This window comes from Neoarius graeffei, chromosome 1 (assembly GCF_027579695.1).
Source record: "Neoarius graeffei isolate fNeoGra1 chromosome 1, fNeoGra1.pri, whole genome shotgun sequence".
In the NCBI taxonomy this organism is placed as follows: Eukaryota; Metazoa; Chordata; class Actinopteri; order Siluriformes; family Ariidae; genus Neoarius; species Neoarius graeffei.
The window spans coordinates 85418770-85434010 of record NC_083569.1 but is presented as its reverse complement, the minus strand read 5'-3'; the positions used below and the strand labels follow the sequence as shown (position 1 = coordinate 85434010).

Below are 15241 nucleotides of genomic sequence, written 5' to 3'. Positions count from 1 at the left end.
ATACAGATATTGTTACTTATTCACTTATCCTTGTTATCTATGTCCATGTCCCTGTATCACACGTCACAAAACTATTTACATGCACCAAGACATCTGAAAATGAAATATTATCATGGATCATTTACAATTTCTACAAACCAAGAATCAAAAACTTTACCCAACAAAAAACTTTGGAAAGTCCGGGTCCGCTTTGCAGAGTGCAATAAATCCGGAGTGACGACCCGTCATTGCAGGTGCTCCGTCAGTTGTAACAGACACCAGCTTTTCAATAGGGATCTTTTTTCCACAAAGTAATCCTTTACTGCGTTATAAATATCAACTCCCCTGGTTGTAGTTTTCAGTGGGAGTAAGGTCAAAAACTCCTCTTTGGTGGAAAAGTCGTCAAACACCATCCGAATGAAAACAGCTAGCTGGGCTGTATCACTGCGGTCCACAGACTCATCGCACTGAATAGAGAACCATTTGCACCTGTTCATGTCCGAGTCCAGCTGTTTTACCGCATCCGCAGACAGCGCAGACACTCCTTGCCATGATATTGGCACCAAGCTGTATATTGGCAATAGCAGACAAAATTTCCTCCTTATTTTTATGGTCCCTGAACAACGTTTCAGCCACCGCGGTTATGGCCTCCTTTACGATCCCGCCATCGGTGAACGGCTTTTTCCGCTTCGTTAAAACGTGCGCCACTGTTGGGGTCAAATTTTATTATATGTAGATTATGATCAGAATATGAATCAGAATCAGTAGGTTGAATAAAGATACAGATATATGTAGTATGTAGAATATTAGTGAAAAATATTAATTCTCCTTATTCTGATGAATGCACCAAACGACCTTAGTCCGGCCGGGCATTGGGCAATGTTTGGGAACATTTTGTTTATGAATGTGTATTTTGAATGTGTATTTTGAAAACAGAGTCTGAAGGTCTGTCTTAGTGTCAGACCACACTCAGAAATAGTAGAATTAAAGTTCACGATCATGCTTATTCATTCAGTTGAATCTTAGGTCATGGCTTCATAAAGGCTATGAAATATACTGAAATATATTGAAATATACTATGGTAATGATTAATGTTAGTTTTATAGATCCCGTAATTAATGATTAATTCCGTGATTAATGTTAGTTTCATAGTTCTAGATTAGTTTCATAATTATAATTAAGATCTTATGATTCTAAGGATTTTTAGTTTAAGAGCATTAACCTAATTTAGTTATAAGTTTAATCCTGTTAGTGGTTTAATTGTTCTCTCTCTCTCAGACATATTCTCATTGTTCTTGTGGTTAAGTTGTTCTTATTTTTTTATGTTTATTCTCTTACAATATTCATTATTAAGAGCATTTGTTATTTTACTTATGTTGATGGAATCAAAATAATCAAGATGTAATTTACTGACATTTACATTCATGTGTTAAGAATTATTCATGTTAATTATAAGAATTATTCAGATCCTTTCTGTGCAAACTTTGTGTGCCGTTGACCTTCTACAGTGTCTATGTTTAACATTCCAAGAATCAGACATAATATTAATTATAAGCCAAAACTCTGATATCTATCTGTACCTTACTGTCAGCAAAAATATGTTATTATATTATGATCATTACACACTTCTACATAGACACACACTCATTACACACACACACACACACGAAGACAAAACATAAACATAGCAACACTATAATACAGTCCCACAAATGTTTTCATTCTGACGAAGCAAACGAATAAACTGACATGTGAACAACCCACACGTGTTCTCCTGTCCGTTTTTGAGCAAATTGACTCGTCCTCGGGCCCGAAGGGAAGGCATCAGCACGAAGGAATCGGGGTCTCTTTCTGGGTGAACCCAACAATTTGGTGTCAGAAGTGGGATACTGCCAACCAGGTGAGTTAATTTAATTTTAATTTAATTTGATTGGTTATTGATTGGTTGACCGCCTGGTTGGTAGTAATTTCAAAAAAAATAGAGACCCATAATTCAGGTTGGTAATCCTCGTGCGGAGGCACGGGACGTAAGGAACCTCGTAAACTTTTTAGAGATTAGATTAGACCTTTTAGACTCTTGTTTACGGGACGAGACGGGGCTGGTAGAGCCACGGGATTGAGCTGGTAAACCTCGTAATTTGTTTACGGGACGGTGAGCCTCGTGAAGAAGCTTCAAGGGGGAGAACTGTCACGAGAAGAGCGCGCTTTTAATCTTTGATTCCTTCGTGCGGCCATGGGGGGTAGTTGTGGTAGTAAAGAGGTACTCAGACCCGATTCTGAAGACACTCCACGGGATTGGATGAATCGATGTGATTTGGGATTCTATACTGCTCCTTGGCTGGACCTTTTAGCCGATTGGTCCACGAAACAATTTCAGTCTCGGTTAATTTATCCTCGTGCAGGGATTTTTAGACCAGAGTATCTCGTTTCGGCACACAAACAGATATATGAAGGATTCGGCAACCCAGAATGGGATTATGATTATATGACCAAAGGTTATTTAGAGTGGATTAGAATGAAGCCAATTTGGGATCATTTTCATAGAATTAAAGAGATGAAAGAACAAAAGAATTCAATACCACATCCCAAACGTAATGCAGAGGTGAAACCTGCTTTATTTAGATCCCTAGCCTCTGCTCCTCCGCTGGTACTCGAGGAAACAAGAAACATTCCTGTAGATACACCGGCGAACGCTTCATGTCCCGCTGATAACGTTCCTAGCGCATCTCATAACACAGGCGCTAGAAGAAAAACTGTAATGAGCAGAAGAAACGAGACAAACGAATCTAATACGGATTCTGATGATGAAATAAACACAGCTTGTGTGTGGGCGCGAAGAGGAAGAGGGTTTAAGATCAATCCGCCTTCAGCATCAGAATGAATTCAACAGATGCAACACCATATATGAGATTCCATGTAAATTATGCAATAAAACTTATATTGGGGAGACAGGAAGGAGTTTCAGCACAAGAAAACATGAACATAAGAAAGAGTGCGAAAAGGAGACAGCTACAAGACAAACCCGAACAATAAAAGAAAAGGCACAACAGGAAAATTATAAGTCAGCTATAACAGATCACTGTAAAAGGGAAAATCACATTATGGACTGGGGGAATGCCAGAGTCATCCGCACAGAAGATAACAAACATCAGCGCTGGATCAGGGAGGCCATGGAGATCCGTAAGCGAAGCCCGAGGACCATCAACCGGGATGAGGGAGCATACATGCTCTCCCACACCTGGAGTGCCATCTTGCAGGGGACAAACAGACAGTAGAAGGCGTGACCGACCTGTCAAACCAGACAGGAAGGCCACGCCTTCAGAAACAGCAGCTGATAAAAGATGCGTCACCAATTAACATCCGGTGACACTCTGAGGAAGACGGAAGTTGTACGTCGAAACATGTCAGGTAAACAAACCCAATAAATTAGATGTCTGATAAAAAAGAAAAAAAAAGAAAAAAAAAAGAAAAAAAAAAAACTAACTATATTTAATATAAGACATAATGAACGTAATCGAAAGATCAGAATTAAAAGACATTATCAAGTTATTGCCTTCGATAAACAACCCAATCAATTTCGTGGACATGCTTGTAAGAATGTGCAGGCACAAACAAATGGTTGGTGCAGATTATCGTTTTCTCATGCATGCTGTTCTCAGTGATAAATATGATGAAGATGCATTGCTAGCCGCCGTACCTTGCTTGAAACCCGAAACGGACGAGTATGAAGTGACGGAGGTAAAAGTGGAAGAAAACGGTCAGACCACGACCAAACAAGTAATGAAGTTTTACTGGAAAGAGACTGATAGAGCTATGAGAGAATTAAGGGAACAATTGACGCGTTATCTGCTCTCACGAAGACAGGCTAGCCGTGATCTGTCACAGGTTACTAGTTGTAAACAGGAGAAGGCTGAACTAACTTCCAAGTTTTTGACACGCTTTAGCGAGACGTGGACTTGTTTGGGAAATATGCCACTGAACCAGCAGCAAAGCAATCCTCTCTTTATCTCGACATTTCTGAATAATTGTCGTCCTGATGTACAGAAGGTGTTGAAACATCATTTGAGTGACCGGAGTAATATGGTAGTGAGAGCTCTAGGGGAGAAGATTAGAGTTTTGGAGGGAGATGATCTTTTGGATACTAAGCAGGTGGCCTGTCTTTCCGTTGCTAGTGGTTACTCACAACAGAATTGGGGTGATCCACAAGACAGGGCGGGGAATAAGGGATTCCCTGGTGATAGATTGTGCTATTATTGTGGTAAAGAAGGACATTGGAAGCGCGAGTGTAGAAAGAAACGGATAGATGAGGATAAGGCACGGCAAAGAGCTGCTTCTGCTTCTTCTTCTAATCTTCAGCGTGGTGTGTCTCTTCCTTCTTCTCCCCCTCCTCCTCCTCTTGCTTTGCCTACGGCAAGTGTAGGCCCATATCGAGCATAGAGCTGCCTACAGAGCTGTGACCCCATGATGTTACATTGTTGTTTCGACTCTTATCTAGCTAGTGATTTGCCTGTTGTAGAATTGGTTGTGGATGGAAAGGTGCTCCCTTTCTTAATTGATACTGGTGCCACAATGTCCTCGGTGGGAAAGTCATACGAGGGTCCGATGTCTAACAAAACCGTTCGCTCTGTGGGAATTGATGGGGTCCCTTTTTCTTCCCCTTGCACTCCTCCGTTATTGGTAACCTGTCTCGCTGACCCAGCACTTCGTAAACATCACTCTTTTGTGTTGATGTCACAGTGTCCTTTTAACTTAATGGGACGGGATCTAATGAGTCTATTACATTTATCCATTTCGTTTCAGGGATCCAAGATGACAATTTGCACTCCTGACTCGCTGCCTCCTGCTTTATCTTATCTTTCTTCACATGTGACTGTGCCAAATATTTCTGCTGTTTGCATGACTTCTGTAAACCCTGTTATTCCCTCTGCTGACCCTTCTACGGCTTTGGCTGAAATCCCCTCCTCTCTTTGGGCTGAACAGAAGGATGAGGTAGGCCTGGTTAATTGTGTTCCTTATGAAGCTAAGCTGAAACATCTGCTCCCTGTATATGTTAACCAGTATCCTCTCTCTGAGGATAAAGTCAAAGGGATTGATGTCATCTTACAGTCTCTCCTTGAACAAGGCGTGGTGAGAGAGTGTATCAGCCCGTACAATACACCTGTCAACCCTGTGCCCAAGCCAGACGGTACCTGGCGTTTTACGCAGGACTTGCGTAAGATTAATGAACTGATTGTTCCTGTAGCACCTATTGTACCTGACGTTTCCTCTGTAATATCACAAGTTCCTGCTGATCATTGCTGTTTCTCCGTCATTGATCTCTGCTCTGCATTTTTCAGCGTTCCGGTTGGAGAAAACACACAGCCTTTGTTTGCGTTCACGCACAGACGGAAGCAGTATACTTGGACACGCCTACCACAAGGTTTTATTGATTCTCCAGCTGTATTTTCAGCTGTAATTCGTAACGCACTTTGTGACCTCTCCCTCCCCCAGGGCTCTGTGATCCTGACCTACGCCGATGATCTTCTGATATCTGCTGAGTCCCCAGAAATCTGCCAAGACGCATCATTGCGCCTGCTCCAACATCTGGCGAAAAAGGGTTTCAAGGTTTCCAGAACCAAGCTCCAGTTCTGCAAGGACGCTGTTAAGTATCTGGGCTTTGAACTCTCACAAGGTTGTCGTAAGCTGTCAGCTGATCGGGTGCAGGCGATTCTAGACACGAAACGCCCTGCCACTAAGCATGCCCTCATGTCTTTTCTGGGTCTTATCAATTATTGCAGACAATGGATCCCTGACTGCTCCTCCTATGACAAGATTTTCCGTTCTGCAATCTCTCATCAAGACCCACAGCGACATCCTTTGACCTGGACTGACACTATGATTAACGCTTATCACTCCCTCAAAAGTGCTCTCTGCTCCGCCCCTGCTCTGGGTTTACCTGACTACTCCAAGCCCTTTCATCTCTACGCCTGCGAACAACAAGGTACGGCGTCTGGTGTTTTGGCTCAGGAGCATGGAGGGGGATTCGTCCGTGTGCGTTCTTATCTAAAACATTAGACACTGTTGCTCAAGGCTTGCCTGCGTGTCTAAGAGCTGTCGCCGCCTGTGCCATGATGGTTTCAGATGCAGAGAAATTGGTTTTGTCTCACCCACTGATCTTGCACTCGTCACATCAAGTTAAACAGGTATTGCAAAATTTACAGACTCAACATATGACTGCGCAGCGACGCTCCGGATATGAAACCATTCTCTTTTCTACTGACAATCTTGAAATTCGTGTCACATCCTCTAACACTGTAGGTCACGCTCTCGCACGCCTTCTTAACTCTCAGGGCGACACTTTAGAGGACACTGATCATGATTGTCTATCTGAAATCCTGCATACTACCAGTATCAGGCCTGATCTTTCCTCCAGCCCTCTGGAGACTGGGGAAGTAATCTTTGTTGATGGCTCTTGTTCTAAACCTTCAGATAATGTTTTCCTCTGTGGTTATTCTGTGTGTTCCCTGCCTGACATTGTACACGAGGCCTATGCTCTCCCGTTCTCTTCCGCTCAGGCAGCCGAATTGTATGCACTAATGCGTGCTTGTATTTTGTTTCAGGGCAAGGACGTCACAATCTACACAGACTCTCGTTATGCCTTTGGGGTGGCTCATGATTTTGGGAGGATTTGGCAGTCACGGGGCTTCCACGCCGCAGATGGGAAGCCCATTTCACACTCAACTTTAGTACAAAATCTTATTGATTCTTGTCATCTCCCTAGGTCACTCGCTATAGTCAAGACTAAAGCGCATGCCTCGGGAAACACCCCTGAACGCATGGGTAACTCTCTTGCTGATCGTATGGCAAAATTTGCTGCTGCTTCTGGTGTCATGTCTCCTGGTCTAGACTCTTCATCATGTAATACATCTTGTCTTGCTAGTAGTCTGATCCCAGATTTAGACCTTATCTCTTTACAGGCTTCAGCTTCTCCAAATGATTCTGCCTTTTGGCAGCTACAAGATGCTTATGTCGCCTCTGATGGCCTATGGTACAGCCAAGATGGCTGCCTTTGTCTTCCATCACATTGCCTTCCCTTCCTTGTGCGTGAATTTCATGGCGTAACACACCGTGCACGAAGGGGGGTAAAGGGGGACATGAATAAACTTTTTTGTATAGCCAATCTAAACAGTTTGGTGGATTCAATTCTCGAGAGATGCCTCATCTGCGCACAGAACAATCACTCCAAAGCAGTCGCGAAACACGAGTGTTTACCCATACCGACATCTCCATTCTTAGAATGGCAAATCGACTTCACACACATGCCTCCCTGTGGGCCGTTTAAATATCTTCTGGTGATTGTGGATAAATTTTCTAAATGGGTAGAAGCCTTTCCGTGTTCTAGAGAGAATGCAAAGGTAGTGACTCGTACGCTGGCAAAAGAAATAATACCTCGTTATGGGGTTCCAGATGCCATAGACTCAGACAAAGGTACCCCTTTCGCCTCAAAGGTCACACAAGATCTGTGTAAGTATCTTTCACTAAACTGGCGCTTTCACATTCCATACCATCCTCAATCTTCTGGTATCGTACAGCGTACTAATCGAACATTGAAAGACAAACTAACTAAGGCTATGCAGACCACGGGTTCCAGAAATTGGGTAGACCTATTGCCAGCCACACTGGCTGAAATTCGCATGACATCGAAGCCTAGTCTCGGCGGCTATTCTCCCTACGAGATCATTTTTGGGCGACCGTTCCCTGTCCCCTGGAGAAAAGGGACTCCGGCTCTGGGTACCTCTGATTTGAAGACACATATGGATGAGTATTCTGCAGCCCTTATCGATAAATTGCATGAAATTTGTACTAAAGTCAATAGTACGATATCATTTCCACCATCAGCAAACACACACCCCTTCCAAGTGGGAGACAAGGTGTTGGTGAGACTTTTTAAACGATTTGGACAATTGGGAGAACCTAGATATAGTGAACCTGCAGAAATAGTCGCCATTACTCGTACTGCTGTCTTAACTGACCTTTTTCCACAGTGGATCCATGCCACCCGACTGAAGAAGGCTCGATAATAAAGTTGTGTTACAATAATCAGTTGCTATTAACGTTTTTTGTGTCCCTATCCAGTCTCTTTCTCTCTCTCTCTCTTTCTCCCTTTCTCTGTGCTATAGAATTGACCTGTGTGCAAACGCTGACTGAGTTGTGCAGCCCGGCTGACTGAGAATCCGTTACTGCCTGTGAGACGTTGTGAACGAGAAGGGGGAAGAGATCTTGCGTCCAGTCTGGAATCCGAACCGCGAACCGTTTGGAGCCGTGGAACCGAACCACCTCACTACAACCATGATGGTCCACATCGCGGGTCTCGTAATATCACTGCTCGGGGCAGGGCTACCCGCCCGGGCCTTCAGGATCACTTCCTTGCTCGGGGCAGGGTTACCCACCCGAGCCTTCGTGGCTGCTTCATCTCTGCTCGGGGCAGGGTTACCCGCCCGAGCCTTCGTGACTATTCTCCTATTGCTCGGAGCAGGGTTACCCGCTGGAGCTGGACCTCGAGACAACATCTTCTGGCAATTCGCTAACTGGACTGCACGGGCTCACACAAATGAAAGTTGTTATGTATGTCATTTGATGCCATCCTCCACTATTATTACACGCCCACCTTTGCCGTTATGCTCTGAAGCTTTATATTATGCTTGGGGGCCAAAAGGCCAACCTTCTAAATTTTGGGGCCCTTTCTGTAATTACTCTCCTCACCCTTCTGTGGTAGCAAAGTTAAACCAAACTTCTTCAGTACATGGCACAAATACCCCTGACATTATATTACAAGATTCTATTCTCACTACTCTAAAAGTAGATATGCCTTCTAATTACACTTTCCCTCATTGTTTTAGAATGAATTACTCTCAAAAAAGTAACATTTATTTAGGACACATTCCTAAGTCTCAATGTAAGCAGATATATGATCAGAATTCCGTCACCTCTCCATGTCCTCGCTGGGTCCCGAATTCATGTCGATGTAACCCTCCGCTAACCGATTGTACACTCAACAGTATCGGATATATCAAGAATACATGTAGGGCTCATCCTAATTGCGTTCCACCACACCCTAATAATTATCCTGGTGTTAAATTAGCATTAAACTGGTACTGGTACTGCGGTAATAGTAATCTCCTTGTTTCGTTTCCCACCAAGTGGTCAGGCATTTGCGCTCCCATACAACTCAAAAACGCTATCACTGCTATCCATCCTTTCTCTGCTCATCGCCCAAAACGAGATGTTATTCATAATTTTCCACCCTTGGAACATCATCTTACTACCAGGTGGCACCGGTTTTGGACATCAATGTTTCCTCATTTTGGTGTAGCTGATTTATGGAAGAATGTAGAATTAACACATTATCGCTTGGCCAGCTTTGTTAATGAAACCATTAAAGCCGTCGATGGTATTAGAACAGAATTAACCTCCCTGCGTCTAATGACTACTCAAAATCGTATGGCCCTTGATATTTTGTTAGCAGAAAAGGGGGGTGTTTGTGCTATGATTGGAGACAGCTGTTGCACTTTTATTCCCACTAATGATAACCCGGATGGTGAAATAGGTGCAGCCGTACATCAAATGAGACAAATTGCTCAACAACTAGAACATGATGAACATGGGGATATGGCAGGGTGGGTGTGGTTTTCTGGACTGTTTGGTAATTGGTCTAGTTGGTCTGCTATTTTTTCTATGTGTATTCCTGTAGTGGTGATTGTTCTTTTGTTTATTTTCCTGGGACCTTGCATTTTGAGATGTTTGATGGACAGAATGCATAAGATGATAAATAGTCTTACCCGCAAACCTCTGCATAGAGAGAACAATGTATATTATCGTCCTGCTAGGGTGTAACACTAATCTTAATCATAATCTTACTTACATGTTTACTTAAAATCTAGTTAATACTATGATTAGTATTAAAGGGGGGGATTGTTGGGGTCAAATTTTATTATATGTAGATTATGATCAGAATATGAATCAGAATCAGTAGGTTGAATAAAGATACAGATATATGTAGTATGTAGAATATTAGTGAAAAATATTAATTCTCCTTATTCTGATGAATGCACCAAACGACCTTAGTCCGGCCGGGCATTGGGCAATGTTTGGGAACATTTTGTTTATGAATGTGTATTTTGAATGTGTATTTTGAAAACAGAGTCTGAAGGTCTGTCTTAGTGTCAGACCACACTCAGAAATAGTAGAATTAAAGTTCACGATCATGCTTATTCATTCAGTTGAATCTTAGGTCATGGCTTCATAAAGGCTATGAAATATACTGAAATATATTGAAATATACTATGGTAATGATTAATGTTAGTTTTATAGATCCCGTAATTAATGATTAATTCCGTGATTAATGTTAGTTTCATAGTTCTAGATTAGTTTCATAATTATAATTAAGATCTTATGATTCTAAGGATTTTTAGTTTAAGAGCATTAACCTAATTTAGTTATAAGTTTAATCCTGTTAGTGGTTTAATTGTTCTCTCTCTCTCAGACATATTCTCATTGTTCTTGTGGTTAAGTTGTTCTTATTTTTTTTATGTTTATTCTCTTACAATATTCATTATTAAGAGCATTTGTTATTTTACTTATGTTGATGGAATCAAAATAATCAAGATGTAATTTACTGACATTTACATTCATGTGTTAAGAATTATTCATGTTAATTATAAGAATTATTCAGATCCTTTCTGTGCAAACTTTGTGTGCCGTTGACCTTCTACAGTGTCTATGTTTAACATTCCAAGAATCAGACATAATATTAATTATAAGCCAAAACTCTGATATCTATCTGTACCTTACTGTCAGCAAAAATATGTTATTATATTATGATCATTACACACTTCTACATAGACACACACTCATTACACACACACACACACACGAAGACAAAACATAAACATAGCAACACTATAATACAGTCCCACAAATGTTTTCATTCTGACGAAGCAAGCGAATAAACTGACATGTGAACAACCCACACGTGTTCTCCTGTCCGTTTCTGAGCAAATTGACTCGTCCTCGGGCCTGAAGGGAAGGCATCAGCACGAAGGAATCGGGGTCTCTTTCTGGGTGAACCCAACAGCCACTTTAAACGAAGCCTCAGTTGCTGAATTGGCCTTCTTCGCCGGTTTGGTGAACAGAGACTGTTGCCGTTGAAGTGTTGTCTTCAGCTCCGTTATCTTGTCTTTTCGTAGACTGCTACCCGCAGGAATGTCCCGCGAAAAGTTGCCGTGGACTTTGGTGAAATGGCGCTCCACATTACATCTTTTACTGACGGACACGCTGGCACCGCAGATCAGACACACACACTTGTTTTTGTTGTTAGTTTGCACTTTTTGTTTACAAAGGTCCTAACTGGCAGTTTGTTTTCCCTGTCTGAGCCTAATGTTTAATATCTTTTAAGGGCAATCTTGTTACAGAGACTTAATAATCCATTTTATTTATTGTTTTGGTTGTGTTTGATTTTTATTCAAGTGCAGTTTTTTGTTAAGTCCTTGCCGTAAGCCAGACTACATTAGGCTATTCTTATGTTAACAAGTCCATTTTATTTAGGCCTATTGTTTTTGGTTGTCTTGCAGTTCCTGTGTTAAATGTTCTTTAGAAAGTAAAGTTTATTGATCTTTGAAAGGGTGTATTTGCATTATTATTCCATTATCATTATATTAGTTGAAAATGGTCTTAAAATGTCAATATTATCGTTTATCGCAATAATTTCTTGGTCAATTAATCGTCCAGCAAAATCTGTTATCGTTACAGGCCTACCCCCAGTCACATTTTCTGAGACAGGACTCTGTATACATGTGTCAATATTGCATTTCGATATTGGCACAATTGCCTAACCTTTAAACCTGGTTTATGATACGATGAGAAGATTATTCTTAAAAATGCGTGATCTTCCTGTGTTGGAATAATGTTTGCAAACTTTGCCTTCACCATTAAGAACACATTCAGTTAATCCAAACCAAGGACCTTAGACAGTTTTTTAAACAGGGCAGAATTTATTTCGCTGCACAAAGTACGGTCTCTATAGGCAACCTCCTCCAGGACTTAACACAAGAGGTGTGTTAATATTGTGCATGTCGAATATTGCAATATATTGTATCACAGATTGTCAGCACATGTTTAGTGCGCATGCATGTGTGTGAGAGAGAATTTGGAATTTTGTTTTGCCACACTGAAGTGAGTAATGTGCTAGAGAAGTGTGTATGAGGTTTAAAGTGGTGAGTATTTACTACAGCGTCAGTGAGAGAGAGAGAGAGAGCTCTTACATAGTTTCTTTAAAACTCATTTCCATTAGCGTGTGCTGAAATAGTTTTTACATCTCTCTCACACACACACACACACACACACACACACACGCGCACACACTTTCTTGCCCTTTAACTGTACATGCATTGTGAAAGTGTGCGTTTGTGTAGGTTGTGACTGTTGCGACGACTTGGAGGTTTGGACAGCGTGTGTGTATTTAATTATACTATGAGGTTAATGATGGTAAATACATGGACTTTGCCATATTGCACTACATTTACATTGGACTTCAACTTTTTTGAACCTTTTTGACCTTTTTCACCTGAAGGACTTTACTGGCGCATAAAATGTGAAAAAAAAAAACAAAAAAAAACCCAAATGTAAACATTGTTGTGATTGATGGACTGATGTATTATGGTTATGGAATATGAGAAGGTGTCTTGCATGGCATCTATTTGATTTGGTGTCGTATGGCTCCTTTTGGTAAATAATGTTAGTAATTGTCCTGCAGTAGCCATGACAATTAGGGGCCAGTGTGTTGGAGCCATATTTGAGATTGATAGAAATTTGCTTTGAGTTGCTGGCAACCTGTAAAAGAAAAAGATTTTTAGTTAGTTATTATAAATACTTACCTGTTATGTTTATATGCCTACCTCTTTGTTTATATACTTGACCTCTTATGTATACTTACCTGGACCTAAACACCCTCTGTCTGGCCCAATGCACCTGTGATGTGGGCGGTACTGTGAAACCCCTCCCTCCGACGCGCATTGGCGGCGCGAATCACAGATTTAATTGGTGCACTCACAGGTGCCTCTCAGACAGAGTGTGAGTAGGACACAGTTTTCGACCGCATAGCGTACCCTCTTAGTTTATACCCCTTTTTTTTACGTTGTTTGTTGGATTCATTGAAAGTCAACCGGACTGTGGAAAATAAATGGAACAACATCTCGTTTTATTTCACTCTCCGTGTGTGCTTACTGTGGAATGTGCGTCTAAACAACCCCACACTCTGCCTCGCGTGGCCCAGGAAATGTTTGGTAAAAAATGGCCACAACACACACTATATACAACCCCGATTCCAAAAAAGTTGGGACAAAGTACAAATTGTGAATAAAAACGGAATGCAATGATGTGGAAGTTTCAAAATTCCATATTTTATTCAGAATAGAACATAGATGACATATATCAAATGTTTAAACTGAGAAAATGTATCATTTAAAGAGAAAAATTAGGTGATTTTAAATTTCATGATAACAACACATCTCAAAAAAGTTGGGACAAGGCCATGTTTACCACTGTGAGACATCCCCTTTTCTCTTTACAACAGTCTGTAAACATCTGGGGATTGAGGAGACAAGTTGCTCAAGTTTAGGGATAGGAATGTTAACCCATTCTTGTCTAATGTAGGATTCTAGTTGCTCAACTGTCTTAGGTCTTTTTTGTCGTATCTTCCGTTTTATGATGCGCCAAATGTTTTCTATGGGTGAAAGATCTGGACTGCAGGCTGGCCAGTTCAGTACCCGGACCCTTCTTCTATGCAGCCATGATGCTGTCATTGATGCAGTATGTGGTTTGGCATTGTCATGTTGGAAAATGCAAGGTCTTCCCTGAAAGAGACGTGGTCTGGATGGGAGCATATGTTGCTCTAGAACCTGGATATACCTTTCAGCATTGATGGTGTCTTTCCAGATGTGTAAGCTGCCCATGCCACACGCACTAATGCAACCCCATAGCATCAGAGATGCAGGCTTCTGAACTGAGCGCTGATAACAACTTGGGTCGTCCTTCTCCTCTTTAGTCCGAATGACACGACATCTCTGATTTCCATAAAGAGCTTCAAATTTTGATTCGTCTGACCACAGAACAGTTTTCCACTTTGCCACAGTCCATTTTAAATGAGCCTTGGCCCAGAGAAGACATCTATGCTTCTGGATCATGTTTAGATACGGCTTCTTCTTTGAACTATAGAGTTTTAGCTGGCAACGGTGGATGGCACGGTGAATTGTGTTCACAGATAATGTTCTCTGGAAATACTCCTGAGCCCATTTTGTGATTTCCAATACAGAAGCATGCCTGTATGTGATGCAGTGCCGTCTAAGGGCCCGAAGATCACGGGCACCCAGTATGGTTTTCTGGCCTTGACCCTTACGCACAGAGATTCTTCCAGATTCTCTGAATCTTTTGATGATATTATGCACTGTAGATGATGATATGTTCAAACTCTTTGCAATTTTACACTGTCGAACTCCTTTCTGATATTGCTCCACTATTTGTCGGCGCAGAATTAGGGGGATTGGTGATCCTCTTCCCATCTTTACTTCTGAGAGCCACTGCCACTCCAAGATGCTCTTTTTATACCCAGTCATGTTAAAGACCTATTGCCAATTGACCTAATGAGTTGCAATTTGGTCCTCCAGCTGTTACTTTTTTGTACCTTTAACTTTTCCAGCCTCTTATTGCCCCTGTCCCAACTTTTTTGAGATGTGTTGCTGTCATGAAATTTCAAATGAGCCAATATTTGGCATGAAATTTCAAAATGTCTCACTTTCGACATTTGATATGTTGTCTATGTTCTCTTGTGAATACAGTATCACTTTTTGAGATTTGTAAATTATTGCATTCCGTTTTTATTTACAATTTGTATTTTTTGGAATCGGGGTTGTGTGTGTGTGTGTGTGTGTGTGTGTATATATATATATATATATATATATATATATATATATATTTATTTATTTATTTATTTATTTATTTATTATTATTATATAATGAATGAACCCTTTATTATCACTAGTCACAAGTACCAGTGAAATTGACCATCAACCTGTCCTTACATACACACATACAATTGACAGAGGGGGAGTAGACAGGACAGGAAAACAGGGATGAAGCTTTGATCTTAAACTTGATCAAAGGCCCAATCCCAATTCTAATTTCTACCCCTCCCCCTTCCCCTTCGCCTCCCCCTTCCCCTTGGCCCTTC

General features: G+C 41.3%; 1 protein-coding gene across 1 annotated transcript in view; it reads right to left on the bottom strand.

Annotated features, from left to right (window-relative positions):
• Window positions 1-15241, bottom strand: part of LOC132900986 (E3 ubiquitin-protein ligase TRIM39-like) — a 145725-nt gene that overhangs the window by 69870 nt on the left and 60614 nt on the right. The window lies entirely within an intron of this gene.